Source organism: Cupressus sempervirens, chromosome 10, assembly GCF_028749045.1.
Source record: "Cupressus sempervirens isolate cs-2001-9-10 chromosome 10, ASM2874904v1, whole genome shotgun sequence".
NCBI lineage: Eukaryota > Viridiplantae > Streptophyta > Pinopsida > Cupressales > Cupressaceae > Cupressus > Cupressus sempervirens.
The window spans coordinates 737,216,290-737,235,201 of NC_143127.1; the positions used below are offsets into that span (position 1 = coordinate 737,216,290).

Genomic DNA, 18,912 nt, shown 5'->3' on the forward strand with positions numbered 1-18,912 from the left:
CACATCGCAGCCAGTGTGAACTTGTGCTGAGTTGCGCCACCAACATTTTTGCTCTCCAATTAATAGGTCCTTGGACCCTAGGTAAGAATAATAAAATCTTGATAAAACAATAAAATAACCAAAATAAAATCCCTGTCTTACGCTTCTGGAATGTATGAATAAAAATGTGACAGCGTGGCAATATGGCAGCCGAGAAGAAAACAGTGAGTGACGGTCCAGATTGCACGAGCTCCTGTCATAACGACGTAAACATTCATCACGCGACAGCGACAGCGAGATGCCGATCCAGCCGTCCGATGAGCGCGATCGACGGCCAGGATCGAAAGGACGACTTTCTGAGATATCTGAGAAAACTTTTAACAGGTGAAGGGGCAAAAAAGGATTTATAGCGCAGCTTGAGCTCCTGAAAAACTTTAAGAAAAAGTAAAAAACAGAGGCCTAAAGATATAATATATTAGTTTATGAAGCTCAGAAGATGGTTTCAGTGGCGATGAGGGGTATACTCATTGAGTATATGTCAACGGGTTGACGAGGAGTATAGGCAGTGAGTATATGCAGTTGCAGAGAAGCCATGGCGAGGGTGAGGGCGAGGGCGGAGGGAATAAGTGGCAGGCGCTGGAGTGCGTGATGGCGCACCTGGAGGAGCCTATGGATCGGCGCGCTGTGTCTCTGGTGTGTAAGAAATGGTATGAAGTGGATGCCCTTACCCGCAAGCATGTGGCCGTGGCCTTCTGCTACTCCATCAGCGCTGCAGATCTCACCCGCAGGTTCAAATGCCTCGAATCTCTCACTGTGAAGGGGAAGCCCAGGGCTTCTATGTACAATTTGTTGCCCCCTGACTGGGGCGGCTATGCTAAGCCTCGGATTGAGCATATTTCCTTCTCCTGCCTTCGCTTGAAGGCGCTCCATTTGAGGCGAATGATTCTCACTGATCACGATTTGGGGACTCTTGTTCGCGGCCGTGGTCATATGCTGCAGTCGCTTAAGCTCGAGTAGTGCTCCGGCTTTAGCACCAGGGGGCTCCAGGAAGTCGCCCGCGGGTGCAGGTATGAGTTTTGGAGAATTGGCTTTCAGTGGTTTGATTGTTGAGTGAATTTTGTGATTTTGGTGTGTCGTTGCAGGATATTGGACTCGGTTTTGGGTTTTTTTTTGGTGTAATTGTGTTGTGTATTAACTTCGTTTTCTGGGTTTGGTTCTTGGTTAGATATCTTACAGATTCAGTGTGCGAGATTCTTTAAGGGTGGTTCAGTTTGGTGTGAGCTTCATTGGGACTACAATTCCTTTTTCTTCTACTGGCTTTTGCTTTAAGTCGATTTATGGGCGGTCTCTGAATGGAAAGGGGTGGTTTAGGTCGATTTGCTTTTGTAGTGGCAGAAGGGCTATAAATAGGAAAGATTGGGAAGGATTCAGATTTGGCTCTTTCCCTGTGACTCGGTCTCACATGTTGATTATGTTTTCTGTAATTAATTTATCTGCCCTCTGGTTGTCGTCAATGTGATATAGCTTAAGCTTTAAGCTATTTAATCCAGTTGCATCTTGCAAATCAATCGCTTGAATCAGCTTCGTTGGTTTTGCTTCCAAGTTGATTTAAGGGTGTTCTGTAAATGGGTTAGATTTGGTTGGAGCTTGTTGGATCATACCTCAGAATCCCTTGTTGGTTCTGTTCTGTAAACCAACCGTTGCGCCCACTAGTTGATATTGCTTAACTTACAAGCTATTTAATCCAGTGGCTTCGTTGACATCAATAATCTAGACCGACTTGTTTGTCATTCTTTTAAGTTGATTTATATAGTTCTGGCAGCCTGCTATATGCATGGGAAAGATTCCTATTTGGCTTGGTGGTTGATTGCCTTTCCGAGCTTGTGGTTGTCATATGCGATCTAGCTTAATTGAAAAGCTACTGAAGCTAGCGGCATCTTCTATATCAAACATCTCAACCAATTGGTTCTAGTACTCTTAAATCGACTCGCTAGACCATCTCAATCAACATTATTGGGTTTGCTTTTAAATTGATTTATATCGTAGTGACGTCGTAGTCTATAAATGGAAAAGATTCAGACGTGGCTTTTACTGCTTGCCACGGCTTCTATTTTGGGTTTGTTCTGCATAGAAAATATGATGGTTTCTCAAGCTTGGGTTGTTGGCTATGTGATGTTGCTTTGATCTTGCAAGCCATAGTATCTTGTATCATCTTGCACATCAATCATTTTGTTGTTTTGAATAACGAAGTCGATATATCGGGTAGTGATAGTGTGGTCTTGTTGGTAAACAGATTTGTCACAGTAGAATTTGCCCAACAGAGTGTGTGGCAAATCGTTCACAATAGTTGGATAGGCCCTTGGTATGCGGCCTTTCTCTGCGTTTAGAGGGGCAGCTCCCTCGTATGATATAATTTTTATAGGGTTTTTTGAATAAAAGATGGAATCAAACTTTTAAAGGTGAGAAAGCTCATGATGACGAATGCACCACACGACTTCAAAGCGTTCTCGAACTACTAACTTAAAATTGCTAATAACAATGATCAAGATCTACGCTTGAAAAACTATTACTAGCACAACGCTGATCCACAGATTCATAAACATCTACACCATACCGTGAGAATGCTCACTACAAAGAGAATCAACATTTGAAACAATTTAGATTCGAAAAGAGGGAACTCAAACTGCACATTCCATTATTTTCTTGCACCAAGAAAGCAATAGAGATTTTTCAATTCAGAAATAAAAAGTGTACATACTTTCCAAAATTTATCCCTAGATCAAAATTTCAGCATAGTGTTCCCTTATTTTTCCAACCAAAAAGTCCCCCTTTACAAAGCCAAAATGACTCCTTATATAGATACTGAGGTTAATAACTACCTCTTCGTGGTTAATAACCACCTCCCAAATACGTGATTTGGGTGAGGTTAATTAACCTCAACAAAATTAACCTATAAGCTCTGAACCTTGAACCTGAAATATTTGAGGGGATGATTGAATAATCCACCCTTATTGATCCCTAATAGATTATATGTGAGCTAAAGTTCAAAAACAGCGACCTTCTCAAGTTCGTGTATACTATCCACAGGATGCTCCGATCTGCCTACCATCTCAATCACAAGTGAAGGAAAGGTGGCAAATGGTTCACCACTTTTTGCTATGTTGCATGTACTTTCACGCTGCATCTTCATATCACCATCGCTCTTCTCTCCTTCATTTAGGTGAGGTATTGTAATGCCGATATGCACTGATTTTTCATAATGCCCATTTGGGTTATCATGGATTGTGGAGGAGGACATTTCTTCATGCATTTTATGTTCTCACCTCAAGAATTTGAATCCATTATTCTACTGCACTGTAAAGAATTGCGCCCCATTGATTGAATAATATCATGGACAGATAACACCTCCTCCTCGTCACTGGAAACTGTTATCTTTTTCTCTGGCAATAGCTCTTGTTGTTTGAGTGGCGCTCTTGTTTCACCTATCATCGATATAATACTCAACAATCTCTCTCAAAGAAGGCCCATCTTCAGCCTTCCCATTCCTTAAAACCTCAAGCCTGTCCCATTTTTTTTTGTTTTTTTGTTTTTAGAATTGTTATGAGGTCCCTCCATTCCCAACACACGAAAATCTACGCAATAAGTTGAACCTGCCATCCCTCTACCGGGATTACATTTTCCTGATGAAAGGTTAGGAACAAAATATTCCACGCTAGCCGATGGTAAGCCAACAAGGATTTTCACTCTCGGGGATGTTTTCCACTGCCTGTGCATAGAGTATGAAGAATGCCAAAAGCACTCCTTTCTCCTGGGGTATATTTTGGAATGAGCATCGCACTAATTATAGTGGACAGATCATCTACAAGACGTCGCTTGCACTCGCTGCTTTCACCTTGTTCACCTCCTTCGAGTGTCTGTCCAATACTGTTTGAATGTGTATTGTGAGATCGTACGTTGCACGGACACAACAATCTACAAATATAACCGAAAACTTTGGTTATTGGAGACGCCCTCGCTCCTGCTTTCTCACTTATTTTTCGATGCTCATCTCTTTTGTTTGGCTCTTTAATGTCGGACGTATCATCAATCTTAATCTTTGCTTCTTCAACTCGAGAGCCTTCTGTATATAAATCCCCAAAAATCGTGGCATTCCATAACACCACATCCCGTTCAGGCATTTTATCAAATAGTTCTTGTGCCGGTTTCTTCATTTCTACATGTCAGCCCAAACTCGAGGTGCGGGTGTTTGGATAATTCCAATCTTGAGTTTTGTCACACATGGCTTGCAATGTCTGGCAAACCTGATTTGCAACTCATAATACCGTTCCTTTTCATGCACAAGGATGATGTCTGTGGTTGCCACAATCCACACGTTCCATGTTTTGCCTTTTTGTTTTTATTGCTCTCGGCTTCTTTTCCTTAACTATAAGCAATGATCATTGAAGTCCAGGAGATGACACTTCGGTGATGCATTTTGTCAAATACTGTTCGAGCATCTTTTTTTTTTTAAATTTCCACATTTAGTATACATATGTAAAAATGCACATGCTACGAAGACATTTGACTCAAAACCAACCTTAATTATGTCACCATGAACCTCCTTACCATGTCCCAGAGCTACCATCTTAGCGCAGATGGGTATCGTGCTAGAATAGCTGAATTGATTGGGCTGGATCCCATTTTGCTTCATTTGAAATCTAAGGCTTCTTTACCAAATCCATACCCAGCATAACATGATATCATGGTAGTCCAAGACACCACATCCAGTCGAGGCATTTCTTTGAAGATCTTTAAAGCCTGATTAAGATCACTGCTCTGTGCATATCCTGCAATCATTGCATTCCATGAGATCACATCTCTTTGAGACGTTTCGTTGAACAGTTGACGTGCCATGTCTAGACTTCCACATTTTGTGTACATATCCATAAAAGCACTTGCAATGACAACATCTGACAAAATCCCTTCTGCAGCGTTTAAAAACTTCTCTACGGTTTCCTTGAAGTAGTCCACAAGTTTGCTTCTCAGGAGATAAGTTGTAGAAGGGAACAATTCTCCGTAGAAGGTCCTCAAAGAGATGATCTTCTTTCCAGGTTCATCGCATACTTCTGCTGCTCTCACATGGTTTTTCTAGCTTCTCTCTTCTCATCCGACCGTGGAGGATGCCATTCATGCTAAAATCTTACATGTATTGGATAAGAGATCATCACAACTGACAAGTGCTGATGAAGAAGAGGTTAGTTTCAGCTTTGAAGAGTTGAAAGATAAGAAATATCTGCATGCTGCTCTGCATGAGTCAATGCGGCTTTATCCTCCTATGCTGCTGGCTGAGAGCATTTTACTAGCAACAGCAGCTCACATGGCATTGTTGTCATCCTCGAAACTATCAACCTCAGCTTAAAATTACCGGATATTAAACCATCAAGAAGGGGACAAAAGATAAGTGGAAACATTTATTGCCAGTTGCTCTTATTGACATGTCTGATTTCTCATGGAGAAATTTTAAACAGGTTAATAACTGCCTCATAGAGGTTAATAAAAACATATTTTTGGAAGCCATCATTAACTTTTAATGAAGTTAAGAAAAACATGTTTTTGGAGGCTTTCATTAACCTTTTGAGAGGTTAAGAAAAACACGTTTTTGGGGGTTAACATTAACCTTTTAAGAAGTTAAAGGTTATTAAATACGTGTTTAGGCGGCAATCATTAACCTTTTATATCTTGAGGCTCAGAAGTTGGATTTCAATGATCTCAAGTGCTGTGCGGAACCGCTAACGAGCAGGGGACATGGAGGCTTAAAGACTCACAAAATTCAAAGATAAAATTGCCAATTTAAAGCTTAAAATCGAGCAATTTTCAAAAATCTACCAAGACTTATAAAATTGAAAGAATTTTATAACCGGGCAACAGGTCTATAAACGGAAAGGATTGGGGAAGGATTTGACTCTTACCATGTAACTCAGCTTCTGTTATTCTTTTGTTCAGAGTTGTAAGATATACTTCCCTTCACCTGCCCAGATACGCATATCATCATATTCGGTAACACAGAAACAGATTTTGTTACTTCTGGATTCAGTTCGTAGTATACACGAGCATATCAATATGCGAGCCCATATTTGGGCTGTATAAAAAATGTATGGTTATGGTCCAGTGCCCTATCCAGTTTTGGGCTATAAAACAAACGTTGAAGAATTTCAAATGGAATAGTCACCAAATATATTAATTAAACATAAATAATTATAAATCCGAAATATACAAACCTGTAACGGCTGTGCGGTTCATAAATGGCAAAAAATAGATTTGGTTATTTCTCTGTATCTCAGCCTTCCTCCCTGTTTTGGTTTTGTGTAGTACATCTGTACGATCTAACTAGCTTGTGGCTGTTATCTATCTGATATTGATTAATAATTATTACACAAGCTATCTAATCCAGTGACATCTTGCGCAACAATAATATCAACTAACTTTGTTGCTTTGTCCTTAGTAGTAAACAGTTTACCCTCTGTGGCTTATGGTTATCCATATGATACAGGTCACGTTACACATTATGTAATTCAGGGGCATATTACAAATCACTCATTTCAGCCGATCTTGTTGATTTTATAAATCTGTATGTAGTATCTTGTTTTTGTTATATATTTCATGTTGGTAATATGCAAGCTGTCTAACCCTGGAGCTTGTTGTACATTAATCACCTCTTGTTTGGTTGTCATCTATATGATAGTAGCCACTTTACAGGCAATTTAACACTTATATGTAGTTCTTTGGATTTCCCACTGATAAGCTCATGTGTATATATATATACACTTTCTTTCTTACCTGTCGGTATTGATCTAGAACATTTTTTGTAGAATGTTTCTTTATTGGTTTTGAATTAACGAAACTGGAATGTCTGTAGAATGACTAACCGAAATCTTTCTCACCAAACGGCAACGGTCTCAAAAATCTTGACATGGTATGTTGTTTTAGAGATTGTACTTGTGAGTGAACGTGTTGGAATGTTTATAGGATACCTAGATTGGAAGAGATTATAACTATTCAGATGTTAGTAGCACAGAAACAGAAATCTTTTATATGTTGCGATAAATTGTTTTGTGCCCCCCTGCCTGACATTTTTTATCAAAAGTTGGGAGTTTATGCCTAAAATTGATCAAATCGAATTTTGGATGGAGAAATTGCAATTAAATATTTTTACTATAGTCAGAAAATAGGGTTAGGCTCAATAATGTTTCTGATTTTTTCTGCATTTGTTACTTAATTACTTCACAATTTGACCCGGATAAACTAGAAAAATCTTCTCTTTTGGTTTGCTGAGTTACTTCCAATGAAGAAATTTAACCCGGTGGGTTGTGAAGTTTCTGCAGTCTGATATATATAACAATATGTGGCTTTACCTGGTGTAATTGTCAGCATTTAATTTAGTTTCAAGGGACATATAACCTGGTTGTAAAAGACATCCCCATGGAGAGGAATACAACTTAACAATTATCGATTCCTTTTGCTTCCAATGGTAGGGTTATGAGGATACTATTCACTAGCTGAGTAAGACTATTGAGATAGGATTTATCCATATGAATTATCCATTGAGGACGCTTCTGGAAACAGCGCAAGATTAAAGGTAGACACGGATGATTTCTGAGTTTTATCTTTTTTAGCTATGATTATGATAAAAGAACTGTAATGTTATTCTGCCTGCCGAGAGTTCTAATCCCCACAGATATGAATAGTGTGAAATTGTCTGTACTGCAGTTACCATGAGTACATATGCTTACAATCTACAAGCACATATTAAGCATTTGAACATAAGCCTCTTTTAAGGCAGCTTTTTGAACTTTGCAGATTTGGGTGTCTGAGTATACTTGCCTTACAAAATCATAGATTCAATTTAAGGAATCTATAGATCAAAGGCTATTAAGTGAGGGTATTGAGGATATTAGGCTTTCTTTGGTTTGCAGTGCCGGTTGATCCTGAGTTGAGAATTGAGTTAATTCTTCCTGTGAGTAAGTGGAATATATGTTTCTCCTGGTTGCCCTAGGCTTTGGCTGCTTGTGCGTAAATCTAGCTGGAAAATTTGAGTAAAATGAAGCTTTGGGTTGCTTGCGAGCAAGCTTTTGAGCTATGGGTTTTCACCAGCTCAAAATCAAACAGTCATTAAGAAAGATTTTTCTGCACAAGTTCTATAGTACTGATTTGGAAACCTCAATCTGGAAAGCAAAATCTCTATTATCTTGTCATTTGAGTTGAATACTCCAAAATAAATTTAAAATTGTTGCTTGCGAGATACAATAACAATAACTAGTTTGGGCGTAAAACAGTGTGGAATTTCATTTCAAACATTAACAAATGAGTTTGACTTTTAGTACTTCATTCACTCCTTTGGTATATGTATGTTGGTTGTGACGCCTGGTCATAATTTTAGCTATTGTGATTGTACACTCCATAGGAGTCTAGTTTACAGATTTTAATTTCTTGATCATCATATATCAATTATTTGTTATCATCCATTTTAAACTATTTTTAGCTTATCTTAAGAAATTCTCACACATCCTTAAGTTTACCATTTTAGAAGTTTCTAGTTTGTTTTTATTTCCTTTGTTTCTGAAGCTTGAACTATTTTTTTACGAGCTCTCCATGTGTTTTGTTTGTGTGCAGGTATCTTAAAGTTTTGATGTTAGAGGAGAGTAACATTGACGAGGAAAGTGGGGATTGGCTACATGAACTTGCCCTTAATAATTCCTCTTTGGAAGTTTTGAACTTCTATATGACAGGACTGGAAAAGATCAATATCAATGACCTTGAGCTAATAGTAACAAATTGTCCATCTTTAAACTCATTGAAGGTCAGTGAATGTGATTTGCTGGAATTAAAAAATGTTCTAAAGAAAGCAACTGCATTAGAAGAGTTTGGTGGTGGCTGTTTCGGCAATGGTCAAGAACATGATGTGTTTCAATCAATAGTCTTTCCTCCGAAGTTGACCTCATTGCTGGGATTGACCTTTATGGCCGAGGCTGAGTTGCCCGCTATACTTCCAAGAGCTTCTGTCCTGAAGAAATTGGACTTGCAGTATACTTTTTTGAGCACAGAAAATCATTGCCAGTTGGTTGGCCTCTGCACTAATCTTGAAGTTCTTGAGGCAAGTTTCTAAACTTGAGTTCCTAAAGCAAATCTTTTGGAGTTTTATTTGTTTATTTCACTTTTAAAAAAATGTTTATCTCACAGAATAAGGGCCACAACAGCTTACATCGTACAATTATACTATTTATACATAGTACAATTATACTAGTGTAGTGAAGTCACTTTCATTTTCACCTATGGAAAACACCAAATTAGTACCTGGGATTCTAATCAATTTGAGTCTTCCTTTTAATAGAAGGTTAAACTTATAGAAAATAAACTGAATAATCATTTCTCATATATTGAAATGATCATTTTATTTTAGAGCAAATTCGCAGAAAACTGATAGAACATTCAACATGGATTGTGGAAATCTGATAGCTTAGATTAATATTTCTTTAGAGCAATATTTTGAAAGAGAAAAAACCTGGAAGGTATAGTTTAATTTTATTTACAAATTTCTTGAACACCTTACGTCTTCCCTTCATTCTTTATGATAGAGGCCATGGAGATGCTTCTCTGGACAATCCTGCTAGTAACTTAGTAAGCCAATCCAGTAATCAATCAAATGTACCATGATGGCAAAGACCATTATCAAGACTATTTTCAGATACCATATATTTCTTGCCTGCTGCCCCATGTTTTAATCCGGTTTATTGTGTATTTATTAGCTACTTCTGTTGGAAAAGTACTCACATTAGCATGTATGGATCAGTGTGTAACAAATTTAAATTGAGGTTCAAGGTAATAACCCATATAAGTTCCTAGTTTTAGATTTTGAAAGAGAAGCTGTCCTCATTTATGGGTTCAATAGAGTTCCACTAGAGTACATTGCAGAACCTAGCCATCCTTCAATTGTGACTCTGTGATGCTGAGGGAAGGAATGCCAATGCTGGGCATATTGGCAAGAATCAGCTGGATACTATTTTCATGCGATAGATTTCGCTAAACATGCTAGTTGCGATATGATTTTGCTCAACTTTCTAGTTACGTTAGTCTTTTTGTGTTCACCTTTTTTGCAGTAAGTCTAAAGATGCTTTTTTCAGTGTTTGAAATGTTAACCATTTGGTTGGAAAATCTAGCACATTTGTGGATCAATTTAGCTAGCAATTTACTTAATCAACCCAGCAAACTTTAATTTGAAAATGGCACTGGAATGCAAAAATAATAGAAAATTTGAAAACAATGTCTGGTAAGCTGACATAATGCTCTTCCAAATCTTATACAAATAGCAAACAACTTAAGCAAATTCAAATATATTCATCTTCTGAATTTTATAGCCCTTGGAAGTAGTCATCATAGAGGATTATTCAACATTTTTCAATGTGTTTCAACTTTCTTTCCGATTCAAAATTGTATTAAAAGTACGAACTCTCACATTTGAAAGTCTGTGGAATCTATGCAGGCCAGAAATGTGATTGGGGACAAAGGGTTACAAGCTGTTGCTAACAATTGCAAGAAATTAAAACGGCTTAGTGGAGCGAGGGGCCGATGAGCCAAGTTTGGAAGATGAGCAAGGCTGGATTTCTCACAGAGGGATTTCCTCTGTAGCTCAAGGCTGCCCCTTCTTGAATACATTGCTGTCTATGTTTCAGATATGTGCAACTCAACACTGGAGACTGTTGGTAGATGTTGCAAAAACCTCAAAGATTTCCGGTTAGTCTTGTTGGATAAGGAAGAGCAAATTACTGATTTGCCTCTTGATAACGGGGTTAAGGCTTTGCTTCAAGGGTGCGAAAAGCTGAATAGGTTTGCATTCTATGTGAGGCCTGGAGGGTTGACGGACAGGGGTCTCAGCTACATTGGTAAATACAGTACAAACATTAGGTGGATGTTACTGGGTTTTGCTGGTGAAACAGATCAAGGACTCCTTGAATTCTCCAGGGGGTGCCCAAAGCTGGAAAGACTTGAAATTAGAGGTTGCTTCTTTAGCGAGGCTGCATTGGCGTCTGCAGTGCTAAGCCTAGAATCACTCAAGTATATATGGGTTCAAGGTTATAACGCAACCGTTACTGGTGCAAATCTTCTAGCTATGGCTCGACCTTATTGGAACATAGAGTTCTCACCTGGCCTCCAGTTTCCCGGGGAATTGTTTAAGGAAGACATGGAAGCGGAAGAGTCACAGGGGCAGGCAGCTCAGATTTTGGCTTACTACTCTCTTGCAGGGAGGAGGACAGATCATCCTCAGTCTGTGATTCCTTTAGCCCCTTCTGTTCTTAATTGGCATCAAGTTGCTGTGTTTTAAATGGATAAGCAGTTCTATCAATTATGTGTTGTGATTCTGGCTTGGAGATGGTACATCTACGAATGTAGTCTAGAATTCTTGCTGCTTCCTTCAGACCTATTTCAGAACAGTTAGGTGGAAGTAATATATGAATACCTACCTATTTTCCCTGATTGTGCTTTGTATTAGAAGATTGTATATGGTCATTTTACCTCGTATCTGTTGTAGAATTTAAACCCTCCCTATCTAAGAACTCTGCTGCATAGTTCTATAAGATACTGTATAAAGTTTCATGGAGGCTATCACCCCCACCCTACACCAAAAAGTGACTCTGGTCTTCTTCCCGCAAGAAGCATTGCCAACAGAGGGGTGGCGACTTGCAAATCCAGTTATGTTTGAGAGCTTTACAGTTGAACAAAATCCAGCATATCTGTTTGAGGCGAAAAGGTTTTGGTTGGGCACAGTCCTGATTGTTCAATTGAAAAGACAGTTTCTTCAATATCGACAATTTGAAGTGGGATATTTCAAGGCCGTTGAGTCAGCGGCTTTTCCACACTGGCTGAGATCTAATAACTCAGATTGCAATGACTGCTAACGCAGCTCGTAGCGGAAGAAGTTCTGAGGCGGCCTAAAAAGAGACACCAGCATTACGAGCATTCTTCAGTAACTTGTCTATATTGGACTATTGATAAGTAGGAGATGATTTCCACAGCTAGTCAAATTGTGATGTGAATATCAGGATTTAACTGTGTGATTTTGAGTCAAACTCGATGACCCATGTTTCATGAGTAGTGATTCAACATGAATCCATCTCTCATGAGAATAAATTGAATATATTGGACTAGTTGTTATTCACCTCTATAGCTAAAAAAGGGTCAAGATCGGAGAACAGCATGAGTTTAGGGTGGCAGGTAAGGATTGAAGATCGGGCTTGGTATATGCTTGGTAACGAACTTGTCTACATAATGTAATCTATATAGTTCTTGAGATGATTGATGCAGTATTGTACAAGCTTTATTTCATTACATACCCTTTCAATCCTTAAATTTTTAGTCGGGGCAAATGCTTGAAAATAATCTAATTTCAATTATCACTATGATCAGCTCATTACCTTAAACCACTTTCGTTGTGCGACATTCGATTCGGTTGTTAGTTGGATCATCTAATTTACTTAATTAGCGAGTTCAGCATATCGAGAAATTTGGTCGGCGCCACTTCCTGAGAGAGAGATCCACATTCTTCGGGAATAGAAATAATTGTTTAGGTCTATCCTGGAAAGTCGCACACAATACACATTGTTTAAATATTTTAAATGGATCCTTATCAGAAAGTGAACATGTTCTTAGTATATGTTGTTAGTATTTGTCAATAGTCATATTTTTTTTGATTTAACTAGTTATTAATTAAATTCATTTTAGTATTTGTCAAGAGTCGTATTATTTTGATTTAACTAGTTATTAATCAAATTCATTTTAACTCATTTTTGCCAAGAATTATCATGAACTATTTATAATTTTGGAATTCTTAAATTACTCTTTAAAGTAATGTGTAAAATATTAAGTAAGAAAATGACACTCACTGGTTAATAAATTTGAGAAAAAATAGAAACAATATTATTTATTATTATATTAATTAGAATGTCATCCATTTAGACAATAAATGGAAGATAAATAGATACTTCATAGATAAATATTAAATATTATTAATTGTAAATCTTTTGAATTTTTAATTACTAATTGTTTTATAATTAAAAACTGTTTCATTATAATGACAAAATATGCGTGTTTTTGTAATTCATTTTAGGTTACATTGTGTTTTTGTGAGGTACTTTTAATATTTCGTTTTGATTGATTTGGAGTATTTGTTCAATTATAAGTATTTATAAACGATTAGAAAATATAATTGAACTTCTCAAAACAAATATTAGCTTTAAGTTGTTTGATCCATTCCTCAATTTCAATTTTTGTAAGAGGGATATGAAAGGGGTCATTTCTACATTCATAAATTTGATGACCTTTAAAATTAATAATGGTACCAAATTAGCTTATACTTAGTATATGTTGATTCTTATATGTAACACTTTGATGTTGTCTATTCAACTTATGTAGTTCAAGGCTTCTTTAGGATTGATGGTTACGATGTATAAAATGACATTGTTAGGAGCATTGCTTGTGTTATCTTGTGCTTATAACATTAGATGCTTGTATATTTGATTATGATTTATTGAGGTACCTAACTTATATATCCACGCACGCACGCACACGCGCGTGTGTGTTTGCGGCCCGTGCACGTACGCACACACATTGATGGTCAGAGAGGGGATATAGTATTAATAACCAATACTAAATTATACTAAAACAATTTTATTTTTTATCCTTTCCTATTAGATATATCAAAGTGCCAAAGTGTCCAATCAACTTATTTGAGTATGTGATTTTGATTTTATAGTTTCATCAGAGACTTATACATATACTAGAGTACATATTGATGCATTTAGATATTAATATTAATAAATATATAATTATATTCTTATCATAAATAGATTTTTATTTAATTAAAACCATATTATGAAAGATCTATGGAGTAATGTCTATAAGATACTATGAATATTAATATTAGATGTAGTGATGTTCTAACCATCAAACACTAACATTTATAAAATATTTAGTTTAAAAGGAATTTGATTTTGGAGTACTTTGTGATTTGATTTTTGAAGCTTTTGAGAAGTTTGGAAAAAAAATTTATTATGTTTTTAAATTCAATTTAAGCTTATTTCCAAAATCTATATTTCTAATTGTAATTTACGCTAGATAAAATTTGGAGAGGACTCGTTGATGGGTGTTTTGGGGTTAATCCCCCCTACTTGAGGTGTTCTAGTGGGAAACACCCCAAGAAGGGAAGTGGTCGTATAACTTTGATGGTGCTTGATGGGGCCAAATATTGCTTTTATTTCATGATAGTTTTAAACACTTTTTTGATACTCTGTTTTATCTTTGTCAAAACATTTGTGGACCTATGTTTACGGAACCTATGATAAACCTATGGGTAGATACTATTCCATCTTTTGATAGTATTATATATATTATGCAGTATTTCATATAGTTATCAAAATGTGTGTTCTTATATTTGAATTTAATTTGATAAATGTTTATTTGCAAACATTTCTCTGCATAATAACTAACCTGTTAGCAATGAAGCTGAAAGATGATTAGAAGAATTCAAAAGATGAGCGCCAACAACATTCAAGGAGAAGAGAGCGTCAAGGAACAACCACGGTGGAGGAAAGTTGTAACGGTTCCAGAAGACATAGCTGCGAGTAAGGAGGAGCTATGAAGACTTATTGCCTTCTTTGCATTTATTCCTATGGCGAGCGAATGCTTAGACTTTATTATTCCTGCCTTAAGTCATTATTTCTTCTTCCCGCCTTGAGTTGTTATTTTCTTTCTTTCTCTCCTGTGGATTTAAAGCTAGGTTATTTACTTTTCTATTATGAGAATAAGTGTTAATCTCTTATATATAGGAATCGACCCAAGTGTGTTAGTTTAGCCAGTTAGAAGAAAGAGTTTATGAGAATAGATTGTTAACTTTTATAGTGGGTCATGTTTTTATAGTTCTATGTATTATGTAATGAATTTCTGAAATGTAATGAAATAGTTTTAAACTTCTATCTTGTGTTAGTAGTTTAGTTGAAGCCAACCAAGGGGTCCCACTTGGAAGGTGGATTAGATTAGGATAGAATAGATTTATTTCCAAGCATTCCTAGTATTATAAGTAGAAGTTGTGAGTTCCTTCCTTTAACATCGCACTTCGTGAATGTTCCTGCAGCATATGTGAGAACAATTGTAGTGGATAAACTGAGTTGGAATATTTGTTAGCCTTTCATTGTATTTTCAGTATTCATAAAGTTAAGTGTGTTAGTTTCCTGCAGCAATAGTGTAAGTCCTTTTTCTTGCATTTTACTTTCCTGCAGCATAAGCTTAGTGACTCATTAAAAGACCTAGTGTACATATTGTGCCGACCATTTCAAGTGTATGTCTCTAGGTTGACAAGATTAAATGCACTTCATTGTGGGAAAAATAGTCCTTAGTTTGAATATATTATTCCTAAGCATTGCCCGTAGCATGACTATGATACACCTATTGTGAGGTGGACTAGTGCCTTTAAAAATAACCTTGGCCTTTCTTGGGCATGTTTCATAACTAGAGATGCAAAGTGGGGTCTAATTTCTTGTGGATGCATATGAATTCTAGATTGAACAATTAATGTGGCAAAAGTTGAAACAACTCTCTTGGTAGTGAAAGCCTCAAAAAATTAGGAATGTTAATGTTGCATGTTGTAGGTGACTCACAAATGGTTATCAATGTCATTATTAAAAGTGGCATGGAGACATGACACCTCCAAAACTACATCTCCATAATCCATGACGAGTCGACATCCTTTAAGGATTACAAGATTTCACACATTAAGAGAAATGGAAACTTGACATGATGTTGAATTGGGATTTGAACTTTAACCTCCCTGAAATTACCATTGAGACTTATTTTGATGTCAGATGAGAGGAATGAAAGCAACCTGACAATTATTCTCCTACTCCTCTAGCTAGCCATCTTCCCCTCCCCCCTCCCATTAATGCAACATGCAATTGCTGGGGTTGAGGGGTTATTCTTTCTAAAGTACTACGATGGATGTGACAAGTCTTAATTGCACTCCATCAATAACTGCCTTAAAAAATTGAGGTGTGTGCCCTCATAAGCTTTGTAAGTTGTAGAGAAAAAATTCCAGAGAAAATAGAGTGGGATCCGTGAAAAATGGAAACCTCTCTCTTTCTAGTGTAGGGAAAAACACAATCCTTTCCATGGACACAATACAAGAATTAATCTGGACAAAATGTTCAAATTTACCCACCATAGACTTGCATATGTGATTGATTGGCTACTTAGAGAGATGTTCTATTAGTTGGAAAATTGTCATTGCATGGACACATACATTTATTCCATGATTATGATAAAGGATCTACAGTTGGGAGAAGGTAAAGACATTGTTAGGTTGATGATGATTAAGTTGGTTCCCATGGAAGCTCTACTAAGTTTGGATCAAATCCTAGATGCATCAATTCTTGGCATTGACATCAATTTGGGAGAGAAACAAAGCAGAATTGAAAAAATCTCAGGCATAAAGTACACTCTTGTTGTTTGGAGATTTGATGAAAGGATATGGCACAAACGTTCATAGAGGTAAGGAAGGCCTAGTTTTCCTTATAACTATCGCTCATGCAATAGATGAGTGATGTTGAGATTGCACATATGAAGGCTCAGGTGGGTTGGTCTGCAAAAGACGAAGAATGATTGCAAGATCTTTGGAGGATAAGCGAGAAGACACATAAAGATGAAGAAAACTAGTTTGAAACCAAAATTATTGCAATGCTTAGAGCAAGGATGCAAGGATTTATCCTATGTGCTCTTCGATGAAGCTAGGTTAGTCTTTTTCTTCCATCATTGCGTTGGTGGTGGTTTTTTGGGGTTCACATCTCATTCTTAATCTCTTTGTTGTTTCATTGATGTTTTCTACAAATATTCTCAAATTACTCGTGTCTAGGTTACCAAGCAAGAATGGCTAGTTTTCTTGGAAACTACTCTTCATGGTAGTATGTTCTACTGCTGATTTTGTCTAAATTTTAAAGGCACTATGGATTTTCACAAAGGACTAGTTAGAAGTAGGTCATATGCTCTTTCTTTTTGGTTATACATAATGAAAAATTGAAAATCATCCAGGAAAGTTAGAAAATGTTGTAATTCATAGGTTTGTAGTTTTTTTTGTTTATTGACGTTAGAGTAACTATTAAGATCTCTCGATGTGCTTTTCTCTTGTTGGGTTTGTTGAAGTGTTAATGCTTCACTAAACACATTTTTTTGGAGTTATTGATGTAAATGGTGTAATTTTATAAATCAATGTAATGGCAATGACAAAGTTCTTGAAATGAGTCTGCAATGATGTTTATATGTTAGAGTTTATTTTGGATGGATTGATCAACACAATGACTCCATCACAAGAAGTTCAAAGTTGGTTTCAACGTACTTACTTTTTGTAATGTCCTTTTCTATTTTAATAAAATTATTATTTTTAAACAAGAAAAAAAAGGGGAGAAGTCATGGGCGATGGAAATGGGTGAGTTGTTCAAGGTAGGTGGACTAACATTGTTGATGAGACAAAGACTAGGGATATCTACAGATGATGTGACATGTTGCATGTCCCTTAGTGGGTATTTGAGAAAGGAAAATGAGATGGAAAAGTTCTCTTGGCTAATTGGTTTGGAACCCTAGCCCCCTACTTCAACTTTCTTTAATGGATTCTTCATATCTAATAAATTCAACCATGGTGGAAAATAGAGATCTAGGGTTCAAAATAAGCTAAGTCTGCCAAGACCTTCTATTACAAAATCACAACAGAGAGCCCCTTATAACCCTAATTTTATCCCCTTAAGGTAAGAAAATGGATGTTTGTTTAAAAACACTAATTTTGAGAAGGTTTTCATTGACCAAGCCACATGTTCTGTGGGGAATGATGGGTCTGAGGTAAAAGATGCATTGACTGGTAAATTTTGTTTCTTGATCTTCTATGTTGATGTGATATTGGCCCCGTATTAAATTGCAAGGCTAGGCATATCTACTTTAACACTATCTTTGTCTAGGTTTGGGGAGATAACCCTACTCTCGCATCTCCACAAGTGTATGCATTTTAATGGTTTGGGGTTTTAAACTATAAAGTTATTTTGTTATTTTATTTTTTATTTTTTTGAAATACCGCAAAGACTCGAGATATTATTTTGAATTTTTATTTATTGGGTGGGTAAATCCCTTCTACAGGGCTTTCTATGGAGGCCTTTCCTAACCTTCTAACTCCCTTTTCAATTGTGTTATGGTATGGCTCTCTCTGCTTAATTTACCTTCTTAATTTTTTGATCCAAAAGTTCTTAGGAACATTTGTGTTAGTTTTGGTGGTTTAATTAAATTTGTTGCTTCTTTTTCTAATGATAAATTGCATTTTAAGATTTGTGTGCTGATGTAGCCTAATTCTTTGATTTTTTGTTATTTGATTCTTAAATTTGTTCATGGGTTTTGGTGGCAGGAAATTATTCAAGAAGATCCTCCTCTGGTAAATCTCATATTGTCATGGATACTAAGCTTTTTATAGTTATAAAAAAAATCTTCTTCCAAATCAGATAAAGTTTCCTCTAAAGAGGATTATGTGAATAGTGAGAATATCTTGGACTAGAACCTTAATTCTTTCTTGGCTATTGATTTGGGCCTAGATATTGTTGGGATTTCTTCTCCAATAAAGAGGATATTCTTGTGTGTTAATGGGGTTCCACCTGATTTGAATTTGGATGATGAATGTCTCTTTGGCCATAATGGTGATTCATCATCTAATGATAGGCAAATTATTACAAGATAGACTTGTCATTGCACCAAAAGATCAACCTGTCAATGTCTAATACAACTACTAGACTTATAGAACATAGCAGATAGTTAAACCATGTCATGAATCCTGAAGGGAAATTTTGGTAGTTATTCTAAAAATCCCCCCTTAGTATTACTTGA

At 36.5% G+C, this 18,912-nt stretch overlaps 1 pseudogene across 1 annotated transcript; it reads left to right on the forward strand.

Moving 5' to 3' along the window:
* Nucleotides 1–550: 550 nt before the first annotated feature.
* On the forward strand, nucleotides 551–12,410 carry LOC149535967 (coronatine-insensitive protein homolog 1a-like; annotated as a pseudogene). The gene is made up of 3 exons (XR_016356709.1): nucleotides 551–1,046; nucleotides 8,629–9,109; nucleotides 10,496–12,410. The product of XR_016356709.1 is annotated as a coronatine-insensitive protein homolog 1a-like (transcript).
* Nucleotides 12,411–18,912: the final 6,502 nt, after the last annotated feature.